Here is a 27,579-nt window from a genome sequence, read left to right as displayed (position 1 = left end):
TGTTGCAGTTGATGACATTCATGAGTTCCTAACAGAGGTACGCGACTGATTTTAATTTTATTGTCAATCGTGATAACCGAGTTTGCTCAGAGATCACAGCACCCCAAGAAGACGTAGTGACATATTGTTATATTGTGGCTTTTGTTTGATTTTCATTGAATCATAATGGTTCTTACTGCCATACATATTTATGAATAATTATTAATCAACACATATTTTACTAGGTGAACGACAGAAAAAATGCCCGAGCCCGTCCGTGCACGAGAAAGATCCAAACGGATAATAAATCGCAACTGTCAATTTTTAGGGGAAAATGCAGCTGTTTCGTCGCCTGCAACATCCTCTACATCAAGTAATAACCCTGCAGCTGACTTGTCGGTTGCAACATCATCCTTGCCCAGCAAAACTCCAATTGACACCAACGTGAGACTGACAAAAATACCCAGCAAAATATCCTTTTAACCAATGTTGTTTTAGCCACCGGATGATGAAATAAAAACAACGAATGCTCTTCCGAAAGTTTCAAAGGGCCAATGAACACATTTTATCACAATTTCTTGATGCCTCATCAGCCGAATTTTCGGATACAACTTGGAACTATAGTAAAACAACACCATCACACAACACAACTTCATTTGTTTCTTTCTTCGTTGACATCGTAGAATTTTTATGCGTTAGGCACTACTGTGACAAGAAGTTCGAAGAAGAAATATCGGGATTTTATGTTGTCGGGAGCTGTTGCCTATCGACTTTTTATGCGTTTTAGAGATCAATTCTTCCTTTATTTTTATGAAAATGTTATTAAATATCGATCAGTTTAATGGCATCGGCATCATCATCATCTTGTCTGACTCCGCGGAAGAGCATAAGGTACCAACAAATTGCCTCCATCGCACACGATTCAGCGCCAAGGCTTTTACTTCACAACACGGTTTTTGGACTTTGAGTCACAACCAAAAGATATTGCCCAGGTACCCAGCCTGGCACCTAAACTTTTCTTCATCAAGGTGCTAACCTCTACCGAAAAACACTTAAATATGTTCCGGACCCCTCTTTGGACACAGCCTTTTCAGTGGCCCCTATATGTGCATGATGATTGAAATGATTTTGTTTATCGTGTTTAACAAGGTGATGGCATACCTATTCGATATCTGCGCTCTCCTTAGATCACGGTATACGAAACGTTATTCAATGCCATATTTCGAAAACTACATCTAAATCTCATCTAACAATTAATGTTTCCATCCGACATCCGACCGTTGCAAAAATTTACGTAAATTACACAATCCTTTATCAGGTAGAAAAACATACTTTTTCATGGATTTAAATTTTATTTATATTCAGTTTCTTCGTCTTCCTCTGCTTCCTCATTTTTTTCTTCTTCGTCTGTCTCCTCCCACTCGCATGAACGATCTAGTCCGTTATCCCATGCCTCTGAGTCCGAGTCGCACATGTACACATGGCCAACGATTGTGCCGTCATCTCGCTGAAACGACAAAAGAAACATAGTATGGAATTTCGTATAGCAACTGTATCTTCAGCATGGTACGGCTTATATACTCGAGTAAGGCCTAATATAGTTCAATTTAGCTTTAAATGGTACTTCGTACGGGTCTCATTGACACATGCTTTCATTTTTTACCTGTCGTCTTAGGGGTTTTGGGTAATGGAAAAGCTGTTAAGTTTAAAACTTTTGACTTTCCAATTTTAGTAATTTGTAGGCATTTCAGTCGGCTGAAGAATTCTGTGGGGCTAGAAGCTCATAAAACCTGTTATGGACGAAATCGTTTTGGATTACTCTCTTTCAAATTGCTCTCTCTCTCACTTATGATACATAGATCCTCTAAGGTAAAAAATGAAAGTATGTTTCAATGAGACTTTCTACTATCATTCACATGTAGCAGTAGTAATTGTGTTAGCTTACCTGTTGAACGATGAATGCGTCGTTGGGATCCATTGTTCTTGTTTTCTTTTATTTTTTCGTTTCGATTTTATGACACAGATAGCAAATCGTTTACAAAAATTTAAAGGGCAAAAATACATTCATTGACTACATTGGTCTAATTGCTAATTCTATCCATTGCATAGAATAAATTTTTCATGATATGACTGTTAAAAGAGTTTTCGGTAAAGAATTTTGGTTTTGAGTCAAATTTGATCTGAATTTTCGATTGAAAAATGTGTTTACGAACTTGAAGTGTGTTTTAAGTAACGTTTTTTAGATATTTTCGTTTTTTGAGAGTTTTCATTCATTAAAAAATTTCGTTGTGGAACAATAAGGCGTAAAAATTTTTCTTTTATATTTCGTCGTTTCACGTGACCCAACTGAGTTTTTTCTTTTTGTAGAGTAATTTACATGTAAAGAATAACCAAAATTATTAACTCCATGATTGTTGCTCATTTGAATTGTTAATAAACTGACTGAAGCTATGCGGTACAGGTATGTTAAATTTATTTTTTTCGAAATAAATGAAATTTAAATTGACTTCATGAATGGAGTTAGAGTTATGCCATCAGATCTTTTAGAAACGGTGGTTAAAATATATATTTGGTACTCCGACAAAATAATATTCTGACTTCATACATTTCTCTACAGCTTGCTCGTCCATCCATTGCTTGAAGCTTTCACAGGGCCGTAGCTACTAATGGGCTTAGGCGGGCTGAGCCCGCCCTGGAATCTTGCGAGCCCTCCCTGGAACTTCTAGAGTTCATCTGGAAATTCTGTTAACTTAAAGACATATCGATTGAAGTTGATGTCTCTCATATGCCTTATGTATTTATCAACCTGATTCTGTTTGTTCATTTGATGTGTATATCTTCGTAAGTTCATAAAAAAAGTCTCGCTGCGCGGCTATTTACATAGTAGAGACTTAAAACAATTTTGAGTTTTAATGTAGGACGTTGTATGAAAAACATTCAAGATGCTCAAAGCGTTTTTTCCTTCAACCTTTGGCTATCCTAATCCCGAATTACCTTTGATGGACGTGTTGAGACAAAAACTTGTTTAGTTGCTTAAACACGAAATTTTTGAAATTTTTCCTTTTTAAGTCATCAAGTACTTTTGTTCATCTAAATCCTGATCAAGGTTTGAGGGCTCGGAATCGGGTAAATTCAGGTCAAAAGTGAATGCTTTAGGTCTGATCTACGCTGAAAGCTGAAGGTAATAAAAGATGTTCAGCGTTCACTTGGCTCAGTAGCTACATTTTTCGCATCTTGAATTTTAAATGGTCGTCAACAAGTAACTTCCAGTGTAGCTACATGACTTTGTTAATGACATTGAACAGCTTTTCTGTACGATTTGCTTTCTCATAAAAAAGCATTCGTTCTTGAACTACTAAAACCTGATGTAAGCTTCTGAAGATATCGGATCATGGCAGCGGTTTTCATAGACGAGTTGAGACGGCTGCTGCACCGCTAGAAAATTTTTGGAAGGTTTTTCTCAAAAATTTCATGTTTTTGATTTAAAATATTTCCTCAGCTTCAACACCACTGACAAAAAGTAAAAATTTTAGATCAGCCTGTAGTTTCTTGTTTGGAACAAATCGAAGCTATTCAGAGAATTTTGTGTTTCCTTAGTTTCTTCAATCCTTAACAAAGTTCAAAGAAGAGTACAATTTTTGGCTGGAAGTAAATTTTTTTATGAAGCAGTGACTTCAAAAGTTATACTAAAAGACATCACTCTTCTTATTTATAATTTTGAACTACATTTAACATACAAGCATGGATTTTAAAAAGGCAGTACGTTTTCGAAATCTAATTTTTTTTGTAGTCAATTCTTTGAGTCTTTCTTGAGGGGATGGCCATTTCTTTAAGTTCTCAAAAATGAAAGGGCGTTGTTGCAATAGTGAAGTCGGCATCAAATGGCCATCCTGACTACCGATGTTATGTTCAAAAGAAATCAAATAAAAATTTAAATTGTCTCTATCATTATTACTGAAAAAATTTCGCTCGCTCCGCTCGCGTTGTCACAACTAACTAATACTTTACACAATCTAGTTTTGGTAAATACAAACAAAAATAGTATAATAAATTACGACAATCGTTTTAACATCTACTTCTGCACAATAAACGTAAAGCTTTTTATAAAGTTTCAATCTAAGGGCTTGAGCCCGCCCTGAAAATCTTGTGTAGCTACGGCCCTGAGCTTTCACTAAGTCTCTTACGGAAATTATGGGATTATTTTGACACGATCGAAAATCTTTTTTCAAAAATCTTGCTTTTCCCTTAGTTATTATTTAAGTGAATTAAGTCAGAACTTTTAAGTTTTTTGAATTATTTTTTTACGCCCACACATCCGACAAAAGACTTTCAAGCAGCTTTTTAATAAAGTTTCTTCTCTACAAATTGAAGAGTGCAAATTCGAAATTAGAAAGTTCTGAAAAGATTACAACATTAAAGTAACTTACATTCACACCAAAAAAGAAGTCACCGGGAAGTTGGTTGTAAATCACCAGGAAATTTTAGTCATCATTTTCACACTAGGAAGTTTTGACTTGGTTACCGGGAAGAAAACATTATTTTCCTGCCCTGTTTCCTTTGTTGTTCATGTTTTAAGTTTTTCTTTAACCTGCCTCCCCAGAGTGATTTGTCTATACATTCATGGAACAATCCCCGGGTACGATTTTTTTCTACAAAAATTTACTAAAATGGAATCTGCATCCAAAACTAGATTCAGGATTCGATTTCTTCAGAAAAAACTGAGCAAGCACATTAAGACTAAATTTTCTGATAGTAGATCAACGAGCCATAAGCTGGAGGTGAATGGAAAACAATTCGAGACTTAGAAACTAAGTAGTAAATATTAGTTGCGTTTCTCAGGCCTTGTCCACCCAATTAGACATATCATTGTGTCTTGTAAAATGCGATCGCATTCCTCCAACAAATTTTTCCTAACTAAAATATATCATTAGATGATGATCTTTCAAAATAATATTCGTAACCGTCTTGACAATCGATATTGGTATGGACCAGACTTTTTCTCACGTAAATTTTTTTTAAACTCAGTATTGTTTGACTGGGGGAACGGTGTTAGGGCCTCCAGTTGTTGTGTTGCTTACACAGCCGACCGTAAATGAAAACAATTATTTGTTGATACTGCCGTGCATTCGACCGGTTTGACCGATCATCTTGTTTTCAGGTAATCAAATGACTTACGTTAACTTACAAATTCTAAATATCACACAAAATTGCGGTTTGACTGAGTTATCACTGTTATGTAATGTAGACAATCTGGCGTGAAATTCTAATTTGAAATGTCGTTGATGTCAAAACATCTGTTCGACCGATTCATAGGACTGTTCGCTTTCGATGGTCCTTGTGTGCAGTGGTGTCGTATTTCGGACGTCAATGTTGTGTAGCCGTTTCCCGATCATTTTCTTTTTGATCAGGTTATATACCACCGGCGAGACATGTTTAGCGTCTTTCTTGAAATTAACTACGGAGCTTTCGTTTAAGATGATATGATTAGCTTCATATATTTTCAACAGGCAACAGGTGTGTTTATGGCCTCACATCATCAAGTAGGGCTGATGCTTTTGTGGACGACCGCACACAATTGGAAGGCTACAATGGATTTATGTGGGCGGGCATTTTGCATTTTGTTTGGAAGCAGAGTACGATCATCCTGTGGCCACTATTTGCGGGCATTTGTTTTGCCGCGGCTGTCTGCTGCCAACAATGCGTACGAATCAGTGTCCAGTATGCCGCCAAAAGATGGACAATAGACATATAAGCACTTTAAATTAACAATAAAATCAAGTAAGACCTTATGAATCGGAGAATTGTTTGAAGATTGCCTATATTGTATCGGTTCAGTCATCTGGGAGCAGTTCTCAGAAGAAGCCTGTTCTGATCTTTGTTCACACGATAACTGGAACAAAGTTCAACCGATTTTCAGAAACTTTCTTTTTATTTGATGAAGTGTTGAAATCCTCAAGTCAAGTTCGAAAATGGGTGGTATCGGTTCAACCATCTGGGAGTAGTTCTCAGAAGAAGGCTTTTCTGCTCTTTGTTAACACCGTAACTGGGCTAATTCCGAACCGATTAAAAAAAAGTTGATAAAGCACAGAATTCCTGAGGTTAGGTTTCAAGATAGATTATATTAGTCTAACGATCTAGCTTCTGGTGCTAAACGAATGTTTGGATCTATTTCAATAATTTTTTCTTGTTACTTTATTTTGTCTTGTTAACAAAAGCGAATAAACCAGAAAAAATTAACGAGTGTGAAGTTTGCGGCCAGAGCGAAGCGAGATGTTTTTCAGAACTTTAAATTGTGAAATTTATCGACATAAGCCAAGACACAAGCACAAGTAGAGAAAACATCTCATTAAAGGTCAAAAACAAGATACTTTCCTATCGACTGGTCAAAATTTGTCTCAAAATCCGACATACAAAAATCTCGGAACGAAAGAATAATACAACAATTTTCACTTGATTGAGTTCATATTTTTCGTAAAGACTTGTCAAGTCTTGTAAACTTTTAATAATATTTCCATTTGACCGGCCTCAGAACAAAATTCACTTTTGGCTGTATTGCAAATATTATGTAACTCTACACATAGTAGAGACTATGAGGATCAATTGCTTTTTGAAATTTAAATTAATGACATGACATATAGACGTTTATCGATACTTATTATCATAATATATTAAAGCGACGTGATTGACGGTAGGTTAGCCGAACAAAATCAATCGTTTGACTACGGCCTGGTCATAAAACACATGAAAGTGAAAGCTTGTAAGGCCTAAAATTATATATTAAACTAGAAATAGCAAAATCCATTTCACGCGACGAGACAGAAAATGAAAACCTGCCAATTGGCAGTTGTTGATTTCAGATCGGTCGATTTTCAATTTAGCCATTTAAATCACTAAAGACACTATCCAATTATAATTCTCCAATTATATTGTCTTTCACTTGGACTAATCATTCCTTTTTTCGGGCAGCCTAGAGCATCTCTAGGAGGATTTTTAACGCTACGTAAATTTCGCAGCGCACTAAATCCCAAATAACACACAATGTACAGCAATTACACGAGTGAGAACAGAATTCATTAATCTCCGGACAGATTTTCGGAGGACGTTTTAATGTTGCTATCATGCAACAAACCATTACTGTAACATCATGCAACGCACAGTGTCAGTGTAGATAGAAGAAACAACCAAAGAAGGGAAAGAAAAGGGATGGTTTTGTCGACTGGTACCTGAAATAAGAATAATTAGCTAGAAATTCCGTCGGTTTTCCCAACTGTCTAACAATTTATTTGGCTAAAAAGTAAAACGGCAACATCAAATTGCTGTTAAATCATTTATTTAGCACATACTCTCCGTCTACCTTCATCAAAAAGAACAGGACAGCTGGCTACAGGGGGGTGGCGGACAAATTACAGTGGGTCAAACCACCAAACAGGCGCTGTTTCGACCTCCGAAAACACAGTAGCGGTCACAGAATGGTAAAGAACCATTCATCTTCAGTTGCTTCTACTGTGTTCGTTCACAAGACAGCGAAAGACACGACTTGAGCTGAGTGATACGTATCGTTCAAATAAAGTTTGCTGAGAGATCAGCGATTTCTTTCGGGTCAGATGGGAAGCGACTTTTTTGACCAAGGCATGCCGCTGACCTTATTGACAAAAATTCAACACGAAACACGATTCAAAGAGCAAATCGCTCGTACTGGAAAAATGCTCAACACTCACATTCTTCTTTCAGGCAATCCATCTCTAGGCTGCAAAACGATTCATCAGCACTATTCAACAACTCTGTTATCACTTGGTAATTATGAACTCCGCAGGGCGGCATGTGATTTTTCTGAAGAAAATAGTAAAAAAGTGATCAATTTTGCCAAATATAGTTGGTATTTTCACTATAAATTGATTTAGAAAAGTGACCAAGTGAGAGAAACCAACCCTAAATCGTCAATTTGAAGCACATACTCTCACTTTCTAGTAAGAAAAAGAAACGTAAACTTTAGCCCTTGTTGGAACCTTGAGGGAGAATTAAAAATCTTGAAAAAGACTGAAAGGAACACGAAATTCGTGTATGATTTCCAGAGCCTATTATTTGGGAATCGAATTTGGGAATATTTGGGAATATTTGGGAATATTTGTGAATTTTGGGAATATTTGGGAATATTTGGGAATATTTGTGAATTTTGGGAATATTTGGGAATATTTGGGAATATTTGAGAATATTTGGGAATATTTGGGAATATTTGGGAATATTTGGGAATATTTGGGAATATTTGAGAATTTTTGTGAATATTTGGGGATTAATTCCCAAATAATTACTCCTTTTGAATATATTATCCCAAAATGTTTGGTTTCTATTTTGTATTGTTATCAATAAAGCTTTATAAATCGTGTTTAAATACCATTGACATTTAATCTCATCCATCAGAAGTTTATTTTCGATGTTCACAAATGACTTAGAAATAAACCAGTGGCATTACAGCAGGTATTTTCTATCGTTAAAACTTTTACACCTCGTCTACTTCCCAAATATTCCCAAAATTCACAAATATTCCCAAATATTCCCAAATATTCACAAATGTTCCCAAATATTCCCAAATATTCACAAATATTCCCAAATATTCACAAATGTTCCCAAATATTCCCAAATATTCCCAAATATTCCCAAATATTCCCAAATATTCCCAAAATTCCCAAATATTCCCAAATATTCCCAAATATTCACAAATATTCCCAAATATTCCCAAAATTCACAAATATTCCCACATATTCCCAAAATTCACCAATATTCACAAATATCCCCAAATATTCACAAATATTAACAATATTGATTTCCAAACCATGAGGCCGATGAAATCACAGTAGGCACTGCGTTTCTGTTATACAGATAGATGACTTGTTTTTGTTGTATGAGTTAAAACATAATCCTAAGCGGTAGCTCGTATCACTAAAGCCTCCAAATTTGACACTTGTCAATTCAGTGTTCATGCTAGTAGCAGGGCTGTGCCGTAACACATACATTTTTTGGGGTACCTCCAACGCCGCTGGCTTAAAACACTTTATTATGTATCACAAATTTTATAAGCATGATATCCACTGAATCGTTTAAATTTTATTTAAGTCTACGTCTACCTGGTCTTAAATTTTTGTGAATATTTGGGAATATTTGTGAATATTTGGGAATATTTGGGAATATTTGTGAATATTTGTGAATATTTGGGAATATTTGGGAATATTTGTGAATATTTGGGAATATTTGGGAATATTTGTGAATATTTGGGAATATCTGTGAATATTTGGGAATTTTGGGAATTAATTCCCAAATAATAGGCCCTGATGATTTCGTGTATGATTTATTGATTACTTAGTGACAAAGCCATGACAAAGTAACGTTGGTATTTTAATGACTACTCCTGGAAACTGTCATTGGCGTAAAACGAGTGTTTGGGGTATGTAGCGAGTAAAGATTATTTTCCCCTTTCTTTTTTGAACATGATTCCTCGAACGATTGCTTTTTAAATTGTGATTCTTAGTAGGAAACATCATTTTACACTTTTAGTTTGCTCATTTGGACATTTGAAATCCGTAGAGATTTAGTAGAATATGCTTGGGATGACAAATATTATGAAGATTTGCGAGTAACCGTAGGTATAGCTGTATTCTAGGACCAGTAGAAAAATTCTGCAGATAATTCTGCAAAACTTTTATTCTGCACGTCATTCAAACAATAAAATAATAAAAAATATCTTCTCTATGGGCCTAATCAGTTCCAAAGCGTGCTTTCCAAAAATAGGGCGAAATAACGAGAATTATTGAATATAGAACTCTGCCCAAAAAGCTCATTTTTACTGTGTTTCGATTTTTAATGTGTTTTTCATTACTAATAATTGAATTTTGAATTTATGCAACGCACTTCGCAGTGCGTTGATTTTTGTCGAAAAATCGTATCAGCTTGTGCTTTCCAGGAGACGATTTTCTCCATTTCAGCAAACGGGCCATATTTTTGGACGTTGCATTACAAAAACTTATAATAATTTGAATTTCGGCTTCCAATGCTTTCTATTATGCACAGGGATTTTAAATACAACCTTTCAAAAAATCTCGAAAATCAGACATCGGCGAAACTTGACGTTACACCTTAACATTCATATAATTTCAAACATCTTTGCAAATTTTTTGACGTTTTTTTAGACCCGTACGAAGTACTGGGGTCTTATAGGTTTACGCATGCGTTTGTAACACGTCGAATTGGACTCCCTGAGTAAGGGGAAACCTATTGTGGTTGTCTAGAGATGCCAAATCCGCGAAAAAAACATAGCTAACGCCGACCCGTAGGAAACACCTATTCGTATCAAAAGCCTTTAATGTGAAACTCTTCATTTCTCTTACTTCATTTTCTTCTCTGCTGAAAAACTATTCTCCCTTTAAAATCACTTACATTATCCACTCTTTGCCTTGTTATCATATACAACTAAATTGCCGGAGGCAATATAGACAGCCCCGTACGAAGACAAATTTCATAAATTCCTATTTAAACAGCTATATACCGCTATATTTAACTATATTTCACTATAAATAAACATTTCACAGATAAATATATGCTATTATATAGCTCTATATGCCTGTATATAGCTCAATATAGCTGTATATAGGTATATATAGATGTCCGTATATGGAATCCCTGAAACCCCACACACATAACAAATTATTTCCATGTTAACAGAAACTCTCTAAGTATCATTTTTCCCAAGATATTTCTATTTTACTAAAATCCAATATGGCCGCCGGCAGCCATTTTGTTAGGAGACCGGAAATAGTACCGACGCTTTACATTCGTTAATACCTTTCAAACAAAAAAAAATTCATGAAATTCGGTCAAGTTCAAAGTTCAAAGTTCAAAGTTCGTTTATTTCAGCACAATTCTTAACAATACAAATGTCTGACAATTTTTTTTCTGAGATCAGTCTGGCCCAAAGACTTTGCAGCAGTTAACCACGTGATAAAATTAAATAGAATTAGCAGGGCTGCCGTGAATGAATTCAGAGGGAAAATGAAATAGAAAAACCTCTACTCGATGAAAGAAATAACCTACAGACTAAACAACGCTTACAAATTAGTTAACGAGCAGATGGGACTATAGACCGCTATAGTAACATCCTTGCAAAACAAAATTTACCATTTGCTGGATCGAACATGCACTTGAATCAGCTCCAGGGAGGTGGGCAAGGTCATTTGAAGTCTCACTGTACGTGGGCCAGTTGCCTGATCAATTCATACGACGATCCCTCGCAGCCGTGATTGAATTTGTTTGATGTATCTCGCATGTACGTAGATATCATTGGATATTTAGATAGACGGTGGAGTTGATCCGTAGGGTATCGCCACGGTAGTTTGTTGATCAATTTAAGGGTCTTATTTTGTATTACTTGTAGCTTCTTAATGTGCGATTTTGCTGCTCTATACCACACGGGGCATCCATAAGTCATCACAGGTCTAATTACCGATTTAAAAATGATGTTTTTGTTTCTGTTTGAGAGTTTCGATTTCCGAGACAGCAGGGGATAGAGGCTTCTCATACATTTGGTTGCTTTGCCAGCCGATTTGTTGATTAGAAATATCTTGGGAAAAATGATACTTAGAGAGTTTCTGTTAACATGGAAATAATTTGTTATGTGTGTGGGGTTTCAGGGATTCCATATACGGACATCTATATATATACCTATATACAGCTATATTGAGCTATATACAGGCATATAGAGCTATATAATAGCATATATTTATCTGTGAAATGTTTATTTATAGTGAAATATAGTTAAATATAGCGGTATATAGCTGTTTAAATAGGAATTTATGAAATTTGTCTTCGTACGGGGCTGTCTATATTGCCTCCGGCAATTTAGTTGTATATGATAACAAGGCAAAGAGTGGATAATGTAAGTGATTTTAAAGGGAGAATAGTTTTTCAGCAGAGAAGAAAATGAAGTAAGAGAAATGAAGAGTTTCACATTAAAGGCTTTTGATACGAATAGGTGTTTCGTACGGGTCGGCGTTAGCTATGTTTTAAATAAATATTAAGTTGGAATAAGAAATTGTTCCGATTATCTATACAGTCTTTGACATTTCAAATGTCTCACTGTCAAATTTTTCTGAGAATTTCATTGTGTCATTGCGAATTCACAATGGCATTCTTTGAAAAAAATGAAAGTGAGACATTTGAAATGTTAAAGCCTGTAGTTTTGTCCGAAATAGTTGGAAATAGTGAGAAAATTAATAAAATCAAGAAAAAGTAACTCACTTTCGCTTCTTTCAGAAACAGTCAGAATTAGTGAGAAAAGTAAGTCACATGCCGCCCTGAACTCGGTTACCACATTGGGAACTGTACAACGAAAAAAATGATGGAAATCGCACGGCTCGGTGATAGACTGATGTATCGAAACGGTAAACTGGTTGATGCGATTCATGCGACTTGTTGCGATTCGTTGTTAACATTCGGCAAATATTCATAGACAGCGGCGACTTTGGTCAGATTTTAAGAACTCTGGGATTTGAACTAAACAAATGAATTCTCGTATCAAGCTCGATGTGAGCAAACAAATTTTATTAAAAAAATTATTTTTTCATTCAGAAAGCGCCTGGAATTTACAATTAATTACCAGTCACGAGCCTGCTAGGCACAATAACAATCTTAAACAGTTCTCCTGAACTGAGAAACATAAACATAAAACATCTAAGAGCATACTGGCCAGACCACATTGCGGTTTGAGCAGTACATAAAAGTAAGAAAACGCCGGCGGAACTTCGACAAAATTAAAATGAAAACAAAAATCGGAAACAAAATTCTTTCCGGTACGACAAACCACCCGAAACAATCAATCTTCATCTTCGCTTCGTTCAACTTGCTTGGTTTCTCCAACCTCAGGCGTGGCCGTACGTCGTATGATCTCACGAATATCTTCGATGGTGAGGACACTGGGAGTTTGATGTTCACTTGTTGTTTCAGCGGGTTTCGTTGAAGGTCGTACTGGCGAATTTGGTGTTGACTGGCGCGGCGTTTTATTAGAACAATGAGCACTAGATGAACTCGACCCAGAAGTTGTTGTGGACAATTGGGAATGAAGGTGCGGTTGCGTTTGCGATAGAGAGTATTCGACATTTATGTCCCCAGTTGATGGTCGCTTCCGGTATTGGAGTTGTGGTGCGGAAATCCCTCGCTGCTTGGCACCATTTACAAACTGGCGAAACACCTCGGCGATATGCCGAAAAACATCCGTGCGCATTTGTGAAATTCGTATCTTTAGTTCAGACTTGGGACCGTTTTCATTGAGACTTCGTCTGACACATTCGGTTAATCTGTTTACTTCCTCGTCCATCGATGTACTGATGCCTTCCGACTGGCGAACTAGCGATGCGTAGTCTCGTATCAGCTTAGAGTTTTTCAAAGACAGTCGCTCTCGTTCGTAGGACATCTCTGTTGGTAAGCGAATCCTTGGCTTTTCTTGCCGTACAATAGTCCCGGTTGATTCGTTGACGATACGGTGTAGGTCAACCGCATCGGCCGTGTCGATGATGTGATGGACGTCGTTCCGGAGCGCTACGTCTAATTCAGAGATAGCTTGTACGTTCGTCGTGAATTCGATGATGTTCAAAACCCGGTCAGCTATTGAATGCAACTGCTGTTGGTTCCAAGTTTCCCTTTTCTCTTCCATTTCGGCAAAATCCAAAACATAACAAACTGGCGGGAAGGTAAACAATGTAAAACGACCAACGCAAACGGCCGGAACAACTGAATTCTCCTTTTACGAAATTCCTCCTTTTACGAACTATCCAGCACCGGCGGTTTATCGGGTATCACTACTGCGGACGACAGCAAATCTTTCCTCTTGACTGTCGGCTAAACTTTATTCTTTCGACTGCCGGCAAAAACCTTTTCTTTCTTTCTTTCCCCTTACAACACAAAAACTGGCGGGAAGGCAACGAATGTAACCACGTCCAAAGTAAACGGCTGGAACAATTGATTTCTCCTTTTACGAAATTCTTCCTTTTACGAAAAATCCAGCTCGGCAGTTTACCGGATCTCACTAGTGCGGACTCGAGTAAATCTTTTCATTAAACAGTTGGACAAATTTTCTTCTTTTGATCGCCGGCAAAAAAGTTTGTCTTTCTCTAATCGTCAGCGCGCAACAAGCAAGTCTTTCTCTGAAGAAATAGTTAGAAACGAAAATGGTGTCAACTAATACTAACACATAGAAAAGACGTAGACCGACTGTTGGCGCCATCTTCCATGAGAACGGTTGAAGCAAAAACACGGCAAAAAATTTGGCGCAATAATTTCAAGAACAATTTTCAATGTGTTTGATGACATGGGCCGAATACTTGACATCACTCTTCTGGTAGAACACTTTCAGCAGACGGGTTGTTTTCATACAGTGGACAATGTTGTCGTTGAAGTGTGCGTACAGGTCACTCGTTTGATTCGCCTTTAGGTCTGTTAGCGTGCGTCCTACATCGAATGGTTCAGTCGGGTATAATCTTTTGAAGTTGCAAGCTGTACAATTGATCTCAAATAAACAATCCTTCTGGTGAAGGACCTTTGATTTTCGTATAGAGTAGGGACTTTAACATCGGTTTTGAAGCAATAGTAATGCCCAGTCGTTCACTGTCAATTACGGCTTCCACTCTGCGAGTCAACTCACGATCAAACGGAAAGGAAACAAAACGGTTGAACCTCGTTGGACCGTTTACCTTGTGGCGAGGGACATTGACATCTGCAACTTGTAGTTGTTCAATGACAAAAGATGAGGGGTAACTGCTGTTGACTAAAACTTTTCGCAAGAGCTCGTTTGTATGTTCCATTAATTCAGGAAATGTCAATATTCTAGCGCGCCTGATCATTTCTTTAGCAGCGTTTATCTTTACATGGCTGGGGTGCTCGGAATGAAAATTGATGATGGATGGATAGCGAGTTCCCCATGGCTAAGCCCTTGATTTGTTTGTAGATCTTGTTTTCGAACGTGAAGAAAGTCGAGTGTGCTGTGTAAATTTTGAGGCAGCAAACAAATAAGTCCGGAGAGACACTGGTGTGCCGTTTCAGATGGTGATAATTGTCTAAAACAATCCGCACTGTAGCATCGACGTCGACGTTTGTGAACATAGACTCATAGTCGTACGAGACTAGTTTGTGTCGTGGCTCGATCGTAAAACTGGACAGGTCAGGTACTACTTGTAGCGCGCTATCGACGTTGTAACACTTTAGTGATAGAGCAATCAGCTTGAGGCATTCTAGTAGCCATGTAGAAAGACTCCTTCCAATCATATCAGGTGCGGCTACGATCGGTCGCATTGGTACAATTTCTTTGTGAATTTTTGGGCATCCGTATATGCGAGGAATAAGATACGGTTCGGGCTCCAGGCGCAGTTTACAGTCTAGTCCTTAAGGTTTGTAGAACGGTCTCAGCATCCGGGTTAAATTGGCATATTTGACTTCTACGTCGGCCCGTATATATCGGCTTCAGACATAAACTGACAAAGGGTGTAAACGCTCGAATCGATGTTATCTCTGATGTGTTGTAGCATTTTCGCAACGTCAATCCACACATCACACGACTTTCTCGTAAGGCTTACCACAGGTCAGGTCAGGTTGACCTGAAATAGAAATTAACTTTGACCTGACCTGACCTGAGTTTTCAGGTCACGACCTGAAATAACCCGAAATGACCTGAAATTGAATTTCCGAAAAAATCGGCGTTTGCTATAATTCTCTTTTCAATTGGCTCTTGAACAGTCTTACATTCTACCGAGCTAAGAGGGTGAATTTACTTTCCTCAGTCGCATGACTCGTGTTTCTTGTCCTTTCAAAAAAATCAGTTTCTGTAGAACTTTACAATTCGGCTGGAGCTGATATACTGACGCTGACTAGATGTTCCATCGAGCCAAAAATCATTCAAGCTTCGCTATGTTCACCCTCATAACTCATTTTTACCCACATAATTGCCATTACAATGTAGAGACTTTTGATTTTTGTCCGTGGTTTTGACGTTAACATTTATCAACGGACCGATTAGAGTTAAGTGATGAGAGTGCAATTTCTGAAAAGTACTCTGATAGACATGCACTTTAGAATTATAGGTTGGCACATAGGTGGCTCCTGGTCCTGAGCCCACGAATTATGGCTCTGAATAAGTTATTTCGGTTCAAAACAATGTTTAAGCTCTGACTGAACATACGGAATACATCCAGAAACGTCGCACAATCTAGCATCGACACTTGAGTATTTAACCTAATCTGGTTAGCTGATAAAACCTTTCAGTCCTAGAAGTTACTTATTGACCCCATATAAAATGTAAAATATGCGAAGTGTAGCTAATGATCCAAGTGAAGATTGTACGACTTTCCATACCTTTGGCTTTGTTTGTAAAGAAACTATAAGCGTCCGTAGACAACAAAAACCTAGTAGTAGGCCTTATCAGGAATCAATTGTTTTTTAGATTTTATATTAACAAAACTAATTTTAAAAAAAACATAAAAAATATCAGGTCAACCTGATAATATTCAGGTCAAGTTATCAGGTCAAATTCAGGTCATGATCTGACCTGAGATTTTCAGGTTGACCTGACCCGATAGTAAGCTACTTTCTCGTTTGGGCGTTTTAATGTTGCGACTCGCAAAGCGCAACAAACCAAACCGCCAGCATCACACAACGTACAGCAAGCATTAACACCAAAATTGAGTAGGGAAGTCAATGGTAGATAAGATAGGAAGAACCGACCTGAGGAGGGGAAATAGGTTTGGTCAAGCGACACCTGAAATGAAAATGATTCCGTCATTCGACTGATATCTTTATTGAAAAGATAGAATTCCACCGTTCAGCTGTTGGTTTCATGGAAGTCCATACAGACGGAAGAAACGAAATCCGTGTACGATCATAGAAGTCAAGACGGAACGCCACACCCTAACACACTATCAAACTTCGTCCAAAAAACACGAACGGAACGAAAAGGTAAATTGCTTGCACGGGAACGATGCTGTAAGACGTCTTTGCCGGAACCTTCTAACGACGGTGAGGAAGAAGAAAACATCACTGAGAAGTGAACACTTGGCTGGATTACGTAAAATAAATATAAAACCTTCCGTCTCGTGACTGTTGCTCATTTATTCGCTCAACAATGTAAAAACTTCCGCATCTGCGACTCGCTAAAACGCTCAAACGAAAAACAACCGGCAACCTTGAACGCAAAACACAAACAGAGATAACATTTCTCTTCCCTCCCACGGGTCGCGTGAAGTGAAATAAAAACAGAACGGGCTGTTTCGACCTCAGATATCAACGGCGGTCAGAGACTAGAATGGACTAGTCTTCATCAGTCTTTTCCGTTATATCCTTCCAGAGACAGCAACATAACATTCATTCGAACTAGTTTTGAATGTTTACATTTGGAAAACATTGCCATTTTTCAATGGAAGTTCAGAGATTAGCAAGAAAGCAATTTGTGAAAAACCCAAATTCGTTGCGAGAGAAGCAGAAAAAACACTCAGCAAAACATTTACAACAATCGTGCAAATGCACAGTAAAAACAAAACTTTGGCAAGGAGGTACTTACAGCCATACATTCTGGAACCGCGTTCAGCCAATTTCAGCTTACCCGTTCGACAATTTCAGCTAATCCGTTCGGCAACTTCAGTTAATCAATCCGACAAACAGCACGATACAGCGAAACTGGTAACACACTTGAAGCAGCACAAACTTGTTAGAACACGATTGATTGAATGCGATCAGCGACTTGGAAATTCATTTTCCAACGGTGATTATGATCATTCAAAATTGAATTAAAAGACGGGGTGCCAAAGAGATTTTGTCGTTGGAACTTCGGTGGTTCAAAGAAATGAGTCGGGAACTCGGTCAGATGGCGTTTGACATCCGAAGCATCACTGTCGAGCAGGAACTGTAATCTTCTACGTAGATCAAATTGTCCAGTCGTCACAAATTTCCGAAAACCGCACGTTTGGCAAAGAAGAAGGAAAACAGAATCTGTCATTTGCAAATGTGGACGGAAATCTTTCACGTTCCTGTACAGTTTGTCTCTGTTCTTCAGCATCGGTTTCACGGCCAGCTTCGTAGGTAGTTTATTCTTTGAAATTAGCTGCTTCGTCGTTGCAACGAACGCCCTCTGGTACGAAACAGCGATTCTGTCTCCAAAATTCACTAAACGTGACCCGTGGGAGGGATCTTCAGTAAATAATAATGTAAGGCAAAGGAGCGTTGTGTTTTACTGTCTCGTCTGTGCTTTCCATAATAAATTTAAAAAAAAAGAATCTGCTGTTTTGGTTCTTGAATAAATTTGTTGAAACAAATGTATTTTATTCGTAGTTGTGCCAGTCCGAGCAACACGTGTATGTGGGTAGCCCGTTGCAACGTAAAAATGCAACCTTCAAACGGTCCCAATAATTTAATTACTTCAATATTATAAAACAAACGATCTAAAATGAACGATTAATGTATTGATCGGATCACAATCGGAGTTCGGGTTAATTCTTCGCGATGTGTTTGTCCAGGATTTCCGAAAATGTCATTAACTGAGGTGGAAGTACTAACCAGTTTTCACGCCGATCAGTGAAAGTATTTTAGGTCGTCCCTACAGAATCCATCTTTTTACGAAATGAATACCAATTTTCATTGTACAGAAACAACGTTTTAACACGCGGAGTGATCCGACCCATTGCCCCGGAGCGAAGCGGAGGGCCGCAATGCGAGCCGGGCGCCGGAACGGTGTCGGTACCTTAGGAGTTAATTTTTTTTCTCTCGCATCGTCGACTGTTTTGTTTTTGTGAAGTACTTACTTACTTACTTAGGCGGGCACTACAACCTACTATTGCTTTTGGCCTCTTCCAGCAATCTTCTCCAATCGGACCTATTCCGCGCCAACGTTCTCCAGTCGCTCACTCTTAGTACTTTTAGATCAGACTCAATTGCATCTTTCCATCTCGCTCTTGGTCACTTGGTCGGCGTCTTCCATCGGGACTTGTATTTAGCAGTTTCTGTGGTACACGTTCCTCGTACATTCTTTGTACATGACCGAGCCATCTTAATCGATTGATTTTGATGAATTTGACTATATCAGGCTCCTTGTAAAGCTGATACAGCTCATGGTTGTATCTTCTTCTCCAGTTGCCGTTCACATTGACACCTCGAAAAATTGATCGAAGAATTCTCCTTTCAAAAACCAAAAGTGTGTGTTCGTCACTTTGTGTCATACACCAAGCTTCCGATCCATATGCTACAACTGGTCAAATCAGCGATCTGTACAATTCGCACTTAAGGTTGCGGTTGAGTGTTTTTGACCGGATGAGTTTTTGAAGACTGTAGTAACTCCTGTTACCAAGCGTTACCCTTCTACGTATTTCCTCTTCCGATACTACTATCACTATTGAGCAGCGACCCAAGGTAAATAAAGCTGTCGACAGTCTCGAAGTGTTTTCCATTCATCTCCAGCAGTCCCTATATTCGCGAAAATTTGAGAAGTTCTTCAAAATTTGAGAAAATTCGTGAAAATATTTTCGCGAATATAGGCACTGATCTCCAGCGTATGGTCCGTTGGTCTGCTATCAGACAATGAATTATGAAGTTGTCATGTACTTGGTTTTTCTCTCACTGACCTTGAGACCGAACTCAGCACCCCTATCTTCTATTTTCGTGAAATTCTCTTTAACGATGTCAATGTTCCGTCCAATTAAGTCTAGGCCATCAGCATATCGCCTTGTCTAAGTCCTTCCAAGGCTTCAAAGGTATCAGATAGATTGTTCCGAATTGTGACCTTGGCTCTCACATGTGACAGAGTCATTCTAGCCAAATGAATAAGTTTTTTGGGGTAACCAAGTTCCACCATCGCATTCCATAGTTTCCTCCGAAAAACCCTGTCATATGCCGTTTCAAAATCAACAAACAAATGGTGTAGAGTAACATTGAACTATCTGCATTTCTCCGTGATCTACCTGATGCTAAACAACTGGTCTGTTGTTGAGCGATCGTTGCGGAATCCACCCTGGTATTCACCAGTTGTTGGTTCCGAATACGCCATGAGACGCTGCCATAAAATATGCTCAAATATTTTGTACGCTGTGTTTAATAGATTAATTCCTCTGTAGTTGCTACAATCCAATTTGTCACCCTTCTTATTCACTGGACAAATGATTCCGAGTTCCCATTCCTCTGGCATTTCTTCACGTTCCCAAATCTTCACAATCAGCTCATGTAACCGTGCACACAGCGTATCACCTCCATATTTAAAAAGTTCTCCGGGTAGATTGTCTGATCCAGGGGCCTTGTTATTCTTGAGCTTGAGAACAGAAGCCCTAACTTCCTCCAGTGTAGGTTCCGTCACACCTTGTGCGCTCGATTGTGAATCCGGTTATGCTACTTTTTCCGTTGTTACTGTTTGACTCTGGCATAGCAGGCTCTTGAAAAATTCTGTCCTTCTTTCCATGCACTGTCTCTCCTCTGCTAGTACTACAGCTGTTGACTGTATCCGTTTTTAACGTTTTTTACTTTCTGGTACAGTTTTCGAGTGTCCCTTGTTGCTGAGACAGTAGAAATTTCAAATTCTCCAGAGAAGTGAACACAACGTTAATTGACAACTAAGTCTGCCGATTTTTTGCGTCTCCGCAAGTACTGCGGTCCCACGCTCGTCTCATGAAGAAAATGAAAGTAGCACATTCGGCGACGATCGCAGAAAGATAATGATTCGCAAATTATCAAAGATTTCTGCGATAATTGCGGTGCGGTTATACCAGATCCGGTAAAGCTAGAGTAATTTCATTGCTCTTATTTGTTTTCGGCCAAAAAATTAATTTTTATACGCACAGATCCCATGAAGCCGACTGTTTGGCGAGAGAAACGGAGTCTCGGTATACCAATCAGCAGCCACCGAAAAAAAGAATGAAAATCGATAAGAAAGTGGCCAACAAATTATTCGATTGTACCAATTGTGCAGCCACTTTTGATGACAGAACTGAAATGCAGTGAGTTGATCTTCTCTGCTACTAAGTCCCAATTTCCAAATAATTTTTCTTCTTAATCCCATGAGAAGTGCTCACCGTAAGCAGTGCAAGGTAGCGGTGGAGGTTCTGCATTTTGGCACCAACTTTTTTTCCAAGACATCTGTGGGTTTGAAGTACAAAAGTACTGGGTTCATTTATATGTGCAACGATAGTGGGTGCAGATAATCCGGACTCTCCGAACATTCACTATATTTTTAGTCAAAACTCTCGTGGATATACTCGCACCAAGCAGTGCGTATACTCTACCTGTAGGTCTTTCCAAGGCCGACATTCGTACAACATTACAATAATTTAAAATAATTTTTTCTTGAGTTATTGTCGAAAAACTGTTTTCGGTACCCTCTGACATGTCTTCACTTTTGAGAGCTTTTGACAGAAAATAAATTTTTATAGAAAAAGTGAAAGATACGTGTTTCCTAGAATTGAAAGACGGATCCAACGAGCTATCACTCATTAAAATCGGAGACCGCTTGTTCCCAAAGTTAAAACGAGCCGTCAGAACAGTCGGAGCGTTTGCTGCGACTGAGCCCCGTACAAACCCGTACATCTATTGCGTACGTGACCCTAGTTCGTCCGTCGCCCTACTCTTACCGTAAGCCTACTGCGCCCGTAAACGTCGGTAAAGTAAAATTCTTATGAAATGTGTACGTCTTAAAAATTGCGCATAGCGCAATTACGAAGCCCCGTACGACGTTCCTTTCAAATGTAACACAAATTTCGAATTGACCTAAAATTAAGTAAGTATCATTTTCACCGATTTATATTGATTTTACAAAAATCCAAAATGGCGGCCGACGGCCATTTTGTTAGGAGGTGGAAAGTAGTACGGCTGCTTTACATTCGTTAGTACCTTTCAAACAAAAAAAAATTGAAATTCGGTCAAAGTTTACTCGAGATATTAACAAAAAACACCACCTTCACTGTACGGCCGAGTAGCCACATATAAGCTCACTCCAAGAGACCTAGCTCACGCTCACATTGGAAAGTGGCCTTGAGAGGATAGTTTAAACATTTTATTGCGGAGCCGCGAACCAGTTTTCTAACATTGTGACTTTGGTTGGCTGAAGTTCAGAAAAATTATCTGGCTTCCATGGGCAATGCCAGAGTCGACGAATCTGTCTTCACGCAAAGAAAATTCCCATTTTTAGCGAGCTTTAATTTGACTTTAAAATAAGTTCAAAAAATTGATATTTTAAACTAAAACTAATTAAAGCCAAAATGAACAAGAAAATTATTTCTAACGATAGGAAACAATACAAAAAAGAATCACAGCGAACAGTTTTGCCTTTTTTTTGCATACAGATGACTTGGCATACAGACTTGGCATGTTTGTGATAGACATCATCAATGGATCTCGTTGATTCCAAGTCAATTTTGAATGCCCGCCATGAACCCTGCCAATTACGCGGACTGTTGCACGTGAATATTTTGTGTCAAAAAGTTGCTGTAAATATGCTCCTTAGTTCCTAAAAAGTAGTAGAGGCCTTGCGTCCCTGTTCATGTCATGCCGTTTGCGTTGTTTATGTTGTTTAAAGTTGTCCCTTTATCCACTTACAAAAGAACTGAAAGTTTTGCACCACCATGTGGCGTGGCAGATGTTGAGTAAACTAATGTAAGAAAAATTGTAAAAATAACGACTAGATTGTTCTGAAAAAACGTAAGAAAGCCGAGTCTCAGTATCAGTTCTTTTGTAAGTTGAAGGGACTTGCGTCATTTTTCCACTGTAAGTGGTTTTTGAGCGAATTCATTTATAGAATTTCCAAAACTTAATCGCTTTGGGCAAGTCGAATGAAAATTAAAATTTCACTTTTTCATCACGCGTTAAAGAATCGTCGGTTAGTGACGACGTTGCACCACCGTTATTCGACGACGTCACTAATTACCGCGATTTTTTGATTAATCATGGGACGAAGCAGCAAGCAGCAACTCAAAAAGTCTCCTCAATTTATGAACAAGGAAAAATTGTTTTTTATTTTAGTATATATTGACAGTTTCAGCGATGTTTACAAACGAAAAAATTTTTGATTTGGATTTTTTGGAATGTTTCAAAATTAAAAGAACATAATATTCAGAACGCAAAATTAAACGAATTCTTACAACAATTGGACTCGTCACATCCGACAAAAGTTTGTTTTTTTCTTTTCTATACGACAAACACTAGTCGTCGGTTCCACCACTAAAGTAACGAAAATTATTTAAAAATAAACGCACGGACGCACGCGAACAAAAAAACTACTGCGGCGTTATGCTTTGTTTCGTACCTCGTTTCAGTATCGATGCTGCGTGAGACTCTTCGGTGATGAGTTTCGATGAGTTGGATAGCCAAATCCACCGGATTTTTACGGAATTTACACATGTCGACAGTATCCGAAATGGCGACGGAATGCCGACGATTTTCCATTGGTACAAAGCCGTTCGGTTTGATGATGCCCTGTTGGAAGGCAACCTCGTGTTGATCACTTCTCGGCCGCGGAATCAATTTCAGGAAGTTACAGTACGCGTTTTGTTCCACCTCACCTTCAAAATACATCGAGCCCGCGTAGACGGCGATCTGTGCTTCATCGTTGGCACTGATGTTCGGCGAATCGGTCATTCCAGTCACTTGTAAACTGGTTTCGTGCAGCAAATTACTTTGATGTTTGCTCAATTTGGGTCGGAACATGTGCAGAGCGGCTCGTTTGCTGTTTTTGAATACTGGCATCAGTTGGTCGCATTCGTACGAGCTGAGTAAAATCAAGTAAAAGTCATCTTTTACATTGACTCTAGCAATCCACCAGACCGGTCGTAGGTACTCGTCGCAATCAGAATGGTCCATAAACGAGCGCTCACGTTTCAAAACACGCATGAAGTCCTCGGTCACGTATAAATGATCGCTCCAGGCTTTGGTCTCGGCCGCATAATTCAAAATTGAGTGTGTGATGCGTACACTGCTGTGGAACGGAATCAATTGGTTCTTCTTGATCATGGTTTGCGGAACGGTTGCATTTTCCGTTGACGAGAACAGTCGACGAAGCATTTTGTCGAAGCGTGGTGCAGCTGGACTCATCGGTGGTGGTTTCTCGATTTGACACTCCAATTCCTGCTCGAGCTCAATTTACAAATCGATCTGATGCGAACGTCGGCCGCGTACGAAGTTTTTGTGGCTTTTCTTAATTTTATGGAAATTCCTTGAAACCTTTCTCGAAAGGTTTTTTTTAGGAAATTCGAGAAATTTCAAGATAATCGACAAATTTCAAGAAAATAGGCCCTTTAGGTAGAATACCAAGTAACTTGTAAGGGAACATCCACAAATCACGTCAGCAGTTTTCTTAAATTTTCATAACCCCTCCCCCCCCCTGGAACAATAGAAACGTCAGCAGTTTCTTTGCTCTTTCTGACCCGCCCTTCCCCCTGAACTGCTGACGTGATTTATGGATGTCCTCTAACTAGGCTGTCTTCTTTGGTTTTAAAATTTTAAACAAATATGACTTTGCAATAGTGAGATCATTAATCTGAGCCGAGGATGTCCCGCCATTGCCCGTTCTAGAATAAAAGGAAACAACCTCGTTCGATGTTGGTAAGTATTGGAAATTAGCACCTAGTACTACTTCCACTCTGGCATAAAATCCCCTACGGGGAAAAATGGAAATTTTATTTAGAGGGTGTTGTAACTCTCTGGCCACAGGTCATCCGAGAAAATGAAATTTCCAACTTTTTTTCTGAGATCCGGTCAACACAACGTTTTTCACAACAGAGGCTCCAGGAGTTTCAGATGAGGCTAGAAAATACGGCAATACAACACTATTCACAGACTTTTGTTTTCCCCAGGATCGAAAGTGGCTCATTACAGAAAGTTGGTTTACTGACCATGGGTGACCAAAAAGTCATATTCCGACTGTTCCCCTTTTAATAACAAACAAATAGGTTAGGCCATATCAAATGAAACTAAGAAAAACACCAAACCACTTATTACTGCTGTACACAATCAAATCGCGAGTTTAGTTAAAGAATGGCTTCAAATTAAAACCATCGGAATCGACATGGAGAGAGAGAAACACGTCCACTCAATTAGTTAAAGTTTTTTTATTACGAAAAGAGTGAACACGGTTGGTGTTACACTTTAAAAATCATTTTACATACTTTTGTTTTCCCTAGAGTCGAAAGTGGCGAATTACATCACTAGGGAAAACAAGAAAATTGGTTTAGGGCTCAAAAGCATGTAAAATCCATTACAGAACTCGGGATAAAAGTTGAAAAGTCTCGTTTTCGTGTAATTGCGCTTTGTTTGCATATATGCACATAAGCCACAAAAATTTATTATGCGAAAAAATATTGTAATTTTGACTCAAAGAGTGTTGTATTATGTGTTATATTACAGTTGCTATTTCATAAACCCCCAACTGCAAACTAACGCTGTTCAGTTTTGAACCTCTAAATGTCGGTTTACTTTGAATATTTTAATTATAAGTAGAAAAAAACAAATATTTTTTTGTGCAAAACAATTTTTTTTAAGGTCACGAATTTAACAACAAAGTCTACCACTATCCAGTTATATTCCAACCGATTTAAATGAACATAATAGCCATCTAAAGATAGAAACAACTCTGTTCCATTGCAGAAAAAAGAGTTTTAGTTTTAGAAAACCACAGACGCAAATCAAATATTATTATTGCAAAGAAATAGCAGAAAGAAGGAATGGCAAATGTAATAAGAAACCTTCGTAATTACTTAAAATCTTCCATAGTCTCTCATTGAAGAGGAACAGTGAAAATGTGCAAAAATGTTTTTCTAGGCGAATTTGGAATGAAATTGAGGTAAGAAAGCACAATGAACCTGATAAGGCCGTAACCACGTTAATAACTTATGAATTAAATGACCAACTCACCAAGCGTTCACTAACGTACATTTAAGTCTTGATTTCAACTTACGAAAAAAGCACTCCGTTTTTTCTTTGTTTACACTTTAAACAATAGAAAGAAGCGTGATTTAGCTAAACGGAGTAGTTTTTTTGTAAGTGGAAATTAAGCCTAAAACAATCGAAAATGTACCATTAAAATATTCAAAAATTCTACTAACATTGTGAGGATGCTAAGATTACTGAATCCAACCGATAAAAAATTTGTATGGAATTTACTGGTAACTATAGCGTTTACCGGTAAATTACATACAAAGAGTTTACCAGTTAGATTCACGATTTGTTTTGCATCGAGAACACTTGTAAGATTTCTGACCCGTGCAGAATTTGTAGCAGAATTTTCCAGAGGCACTACTCTACACAGTCTACCTATACATACATATGTTGAACAGAAGTCTAATTGTGGATGTACCAAAATGATCAATATGTTCGTCAACTTAAAAAGTCGAAAGCGGACAGCATCATGTCACTTCACTACAATGAGATAGAAAATGTTTCAAGAAAAAACGCAATACTTTTTGCTGATCAAATTCATACTTTTAACTGAGCCGGCAAATATTAGCCTTTCTCGAATTTAATTGCAAACAAAAATGTAAAGTCTATTTTTAAACCTGAAACTCTTTTTCTAATCACAATTTGATTTGACTGTTTGATTTTTTAAAATAAACACAAAATTCGAATTTTTTTTCCTACATTATTATTTGATCAATCAGATTAAATAACGTGCTATTAATATTTAACATAAAAAATAATGTACGCCAAATACATTGAATTGAAGAAAAGGTATATTCGAATGGAATCACAAAAAATTCGAACGATTCCATTATAGTTCGTGTATTGGAGAACCTGTACGTACAATATTATATACTTTGTAGCATCACAAAACACAATAATGACCGAAGCAGAAGAAATAGAGAAAAGAAGAAAAAAAAATCAATAGACAGACTAACACTGAAAACGAGCATCGGTATCTAAAACATCAATTACCGAAAAAGAAAGATTGGATACAACACAACGAACGTAACCGACCGAAATCTAGCCAATCTATTTGTTAATGGTCGTGAGGGGATAGTAGGGTATTTCTCCCGGTTACGAGCACCCCCCCTGTTACGAGCCCCTAACGGAAATAATTTGTAATATCGAATAAAAGGCATTACTATTATGATGCTAATTCTAATTCATTCAATTAATTGAACATTAAACATTTATTTGGCTCAAATACAAAGCTATAAAACAGTTTTTATTAATTACAGCAACTGATTCTCCAAACACACTTTGCAAAGAAATTTTTTTTCAATCAAATGTCAAAAATTTCTTAAGAAATCGGTGCAGTTACGAGCACCCTGTTACGAGCCCTTTCTTGTTTACATGGTAACGTGAATTTTTCTTTCGCTTTTTTAGTTAAATTAATCGAAAATACGTTAATTATCATCGTAACTACTAAAAAACAATGAAAAATAATTACCAAAATTGTAATTGACCGACGAAAAATCAATAATTTTAAAGGGCTCGTAGCCGGGGGCTCGTAAATGGCATTTTGACATCCCATCACTTTATTGAAAAATTTATTAAACGAAGTGAAAATAAACATAATTTTGTGAATTTCTACGTGTTCATTGAAGAACAACCTCCTAATATCATGTAAACTTCAGTTAGTTCATGTTT

At 37.9% G+C, this 27,579-nt stretch overlaps 2 long non-coding RNA genes across 2 annotated transcripts; one reads left to right on the top strand and one right to left on the bottom strand.

Annotated features, from left to right (window-relative positions):
* Positions 1-4,862: 4,862 nt before the first annotated feature.
* LOC119075062 lies at positions 4,863-18,936 on the bottom strand. The gene is made up of 3 exons (XR_005087293.1): positions 18,800-18,936; positions 7,760-7,769; positions 4,863-4,873 (listed from the first exon to the last, which is right to left on the bottom strand). It is a non-coding gene; the product is annotated as an uncharacterized LOC119075062 (long non-coding RNA).
* LOC119075063 lies at positions 12,615-27,366 on the top strand. Its single transcript, XR_005087294.1, has 3 exons — positions 12,615-12,624; positions 15,385-15,390; positions 26,987-27,366. It is a non-coding gene; the product is annotated as an uncharacterized LOC119075063 (long non-coding RNA).
* The last annotated feature ends 213 nt before the right edge of the window (positions 27,367-27,579 follow it).

This window comes from Bradysia coprophila, unplaced genomic scaffold, assembly GCF_014529535.1.
Source record: "Bradysia coprophila strain Holo2 unplaced genomic scaffold, BU_Bcop_v1 contig_176, whole genome shotgun sequence".
Classification (NCBI taxonomy): Eukaryota; Metazoa; Arthropoda; class Insecta; order Diptera; family Sciaridae; genus Bradysia; species Bradysia coprophila.
The sequence above is the reverse complement of the archived record's forward strand: the minus strand, read 5'-3'. Positions and strand labels throughout refer to the sequence as shown.